Here is a 4,595-nt window from a genome sequence, read left to right as displayed (position 1 = left end):
AAACAACCTGGCAGTATTTGCATAATAATCCTCAAAGTGGATGGTAGAACCAAGTAAGTCTACTAGACGGCAATGTTGACAATAGACATGATGTGCTATGGATTGAGAAGATACTACCAGCTATACATCTTACGTGTTTCCCTTGGATATCTTTTTTTTTTTTTCCTCTTCGAGACAGGGTTTCTCTGTGTAACCCTGGCTGTCCTGGAACTTACTCTGTAGACCAGACTGGCCTTGAACTCAGAAATCCACCTGCCTCTGCCTCCCAAGTGCTGGGATTAAAGGCGTGTGCCACCACTGCCCGGCTCCCTTGGATATCTTACTTACAACTTCTCTGAGGGTCATTTACACCACCCAGGATACACTGGGCTACATTTGAATAGCAGAAGTGGGTGTGTGTTGCTACAGACAGATGTTGCTAAATAGCTCTAGTGTATACATACAATCTTAACTCTATCTAATCCCCAGGAACTTGATCTCAAGTTAGTAGGGGTAATATTAAAAATAACATAGTATATAAAATTCTTAACTGATGTATAAGATTCAGTTTTAAATAGAATTTTATGTGCAACATAAACAATAACTTTATGGAATATGTATGTCAAGAGTAAAGTAATAGAACTGTAATTTTGCAATGGGGAAAAAGATGAATGTAAAAGAAACAGTGGACAGAATTCAATGACAAGTTTTACCTATGCAAATTTTATTTAAAATTGCATTGTGAGATTGTTTTATTGAGTTTTAAAATTCTGAGGCAAAGCAGATTTTGGTACATTACAGTCACTTTAGGGGTTTGGCTATTGAACTAAGGAGCTATACTCTGAGTCCATGAGTTATGTTTAGGAAAATGCCACTCTTAGGTATAATTTCTAAATAGATTAACTTTACAGTTCAACTCTAGCATTTGTGTTTATATTAGATAGATCAAATCTACATGAGCACTGTTCTGCCTTTCCCATCTGTTTCCTCAGTGTTCTGCCTCAGAGAGAAAGTAGAGTATGATTACAGAAACCTCATTTTCAGTGAAAGATGACATCCGGAAATAATACATTGTATGAGGTTACCTAACAAGGGAAACACTTTTAGCACTGAACAAGACAACAGCTCTAATTCCTTTCGAGGTTTTTTCTTTTTTTAGCTCACATGTCCAGTACCAGATGTGCACTTAGTTGATAATGAAGAGGTGACTTGAATTTGCTCTTACATGAGCTAAACAAGATGAATAATCTGATAGATATATAGAATTTCAGAAAACCTATTGCAATATAAAACAACATTTTAAATTGACTACTAAATGAACATCTAGGTAAGCAATGAAACATTTTAAATTGGACAGTAAATGAACATCAAGATAACCAACTTACATTCATAATTACAAATCTCGTTAAATTAGGAAAGGGTAAAAAATTGTACAAGAACCATTCAAATTGATAAACAGTATAGAGCCGTCATGAGTTGTCCTGACAGGCAACTAAAATCCAGTGTGCTGTGCATTTGTTGGTTGTGCTATGATTTGTCCTTGGTTCTGTTTGCTTTGCCTACTCTCAACTGTCATTGACTTCATTGCAGGAGTGCACATTGGAGCCACCCTAACACTACGAGGATAACAGCAGTCTGGACTTGCAGTACTCCTAAATGTTTTCAATGTTTCCCAAGTCTCCTTATTTCTACTTAGCCTATTTTCCTAACAGATGACCATTCAAGATCATCAGGTGAGAATTTTGAACACCTTCCTACAAACTCTTCCACTTTTTTTTTAATTGAAGTTTTATTGCATTATGATGATAAAAAATACATAATTTCAATTTATCTGAACTTGTTAACATTTAAAAACATTTTAAGTAAACAGAATTACATGACATTCTTCTTTCCTTTTTATATCTCAACTCCTTCCACAGAACCCCCTTCAATACCTGCAATACCTTTCTTTTTTGTTGTTGTTGTTATGTTCTTTAAAGTTTTTAAATATTGTAACAATAAAAATGAGTATTATAGAAGTTGTTTGATATAAAACAACAATCATGTAGATGCTTATCTACAGCAATTGTTTTTCTCAATATAAATTTTAAATAACTCCAAACATATTATCTTACATTTTAAAATAATACATCACTAATATTTTTTAAAATGAACATAAATAGGCAATGTCTTTTTGTTTGTTTTTTTTTTGTTGTTTCTAGTAGAGTTTAAAATCTTGGCTCTTACTGTGGTACAAGCCCAAAATAAGAACAACTTTTAGACATTGGATTTCATTGTAATAAGGCTGTGCTTCAATGACCCTCACCTCACCAAAGGATTTTACCTCCATAAGTAGCTAAACTGAGAGTTGACAGTTCTGCTGTGCCAAGGAATGAATTGTAGGCATGATTTTTGGATATAGACTTCCTGCTATGGTCAAAGCTTTTTGACTTGAGTGAGTGACTTCATTCTCAGCCCACAGAGAACAGGTTACATTCATTTAAGAAATGGTGTGTGTATTAAGATGGTTTGTCTGTGAAGTCATTTATACTGATGTCAGTATATCCTTAACGTAAACAGGTTGGTTTATTTCAATAGTTTTTTCCACAATCTAATGTCTTTCAGCAGCTGTGGTGTTTTGTTCATTAGCATTTAAAAATTTTAAGGTAAATAAAGCACTATGTAATCTATCTTTGTGGGTTTTGTTGATCCCTTTTGTCTATTAAGCTTCTCCTTTAGAGTTTGATTAGATCTCTTCACAATCACTAGTCCTGTAGGGTTGAGTGATATACTTGTAACATGTTTTATATTATGATAACCTGCTTCATCTTATTAGAGATAAACACCGGACCATTGTCCATTTTAATTTGTATGGGTATTCCCATAAGGGCCATAACTTCTAACAAATGTGTAATAATAGAAGCAGCCTTTTTGATGCTAAGGCAATTGCCCATTCAAATCCTGAACATGTGTCTATAGTATGGTGCACATAGTTCAGTTTACCAAACTCTGTAAAATGGAAGACATTCATTTGCCAAGTGTCATTTCTTTGGGTACCCTTAGTTCCTGTTGGCAATGGAGTTTGGTTATATAACGAGCAAGTAGTACATTGCCTCACAATTTCCTTGGCTTGTTGCCAAGTGATAGAGACTCTTTAAACCTCTGTTGATAACATGGTGTTTTTTAATGGAATTCTGAAGCCCCTCGTACACTTCCCATCAATAGCTGGTCAATTTGATTATTACCTTGTCCCAGATGGCCTGGCAGACCTGTATGGGATCTTATGTATGTTATATATAGTGGGTAACATCTATTTCTGATCATTTGTTGTAACTGAATAATCAATTTAGAATCATCCTGAATAAGTTCATCAGTCTCTATGTGTAAAACCCTTTCTGTATATTGAGAGTCAGTTAGTATATTAAGAGACTCTTGAAAATCTGGCAACACCAAGATTATTGCATATAATTTAGATTTTTGAACTGACTTATAGGGACTCTTAACCACCTTATTTTCATCTTCTGATTTATATCCTGTCTTTCCTGATTTCCTGACAGTGGAAAATGTAGGGGCTCCAGATATTGGAGTTCCCCTTTATTATATGAGGGAGAATCCAATTAATTTTTTTGATGAACTGCAGCCGCCTGCTTTTAGGGTACCCATTGTTAATCTCTCCCAAGAAGTTACTTTATGCTCTTTGCCAGTGTTCATCTTGTGTCCGTAGAGAGGCAATTTCTGTGTTAGTAAAAGGTACCACAATTTCAGCTGGATCCTTTCCAACTAATTGTCGAAATCTCATTTTTCCTTTTAATATCAATTTAGAAACCTTCTCAATGTAGGTTTTTAGTTTCTTACTCTGTTTATGTGTTAAAAATATCCATTCTAAGATATAATCTTCCCTCTGAATGAGAATTCCTGTAGGGGAATGAGTAGAAGGTAAGATAACTAAGATGTAGAACATCTTTGTGTCAATACGATCTAGATGTGTATCCTGTAATTTCCTTTCTACCAAAGCTAACTCCTTCTCAGCCTCAGCTGATAGTTTCTTTGGGCTATTTAAATCTTTATGACCTTTTAAGGTTTGAAGTAAATTGTTTAGCTCTTGAGTGGCCAAGCCAAACGTAGCTAGTTATCTCCCAGTTGCTTCTGAAAATCATTAAGGGCACTTAATTAGTTTCTCCTGATTTGTACCTTTTGTGACCTAACACTTTGTAGACTTATATTATACCCTAGATAATTAGTAGAGTCCCCTTTTTGTATTTTTTTAGGGGTGATTTGCAGTCCCCAGCAAGGCAAGATCTTTGGTTTTGTTTTTTTCTTCATCAAACATTCTCTCCAGGATATATCTGGATCAGCCAATAGGATGTCATCCATATAATGATAAATAATGTATTGGGGAAATTGTTTGTGAATCATTTCCAATGTTTATTGTACAAAACATTGACATAAGGTAGGGGTATTTAACATTCCTTATGGCAGGACTTTCCACACCAGGGCTATCCATACAATCTAATACTCTTTATTCTACAGAACTAATGTGGGGAATGTACATTATACTGTGCCTCTTCAATTCTGGTTCTTTGGCAGGATATCTTTCTAAATTTACCAATCCTTAAGAGCCAAGCCAAATGCTATCT

At 34.8% G+C, this 4,595-nt stretch overlaps 1 long non-coding RNA gene across 1 annotated transcript in view; it reads left to right on the top strand.

The window, feature by feature from the left end:
• The window catches only part of LOC116088066, a 7,092-nt gene extending 5,319 nt beyond the window's left edge, over nt 1-1,773 (top strand). Inside the window, exon 2 of the long non-coding RNA XR_004117753.1 lies at nt 1,570-1,773. This is a non-coding gene — a long non-coding RNA (uncharacterized LOC116088066). The remainder of the gene's footprint in view (nt 1-1,569) is intronic.
• The last annotated feature ends 2,822 nt before the right edge of the window (nt 1,774-4,595 follow it).

This window comes from Mastomys coucha, unplaced genomic scaffold, assembly GCF_008632895.1.
Source record: "Mastomys coucha isolate ucsf_1 unplaced genomic scaffold, UCSF_Mcou_1 pScaffold14, whole genome shotgun sequence".
NCBI lineage: Eukaryota > Metazoa > Chordata > Mammalia > Rodentia > Muridae > Mastomys > Mastomys coucha.
This window is presented reverse-complemented; position numbering and strand designations above follow the sequence as displayed.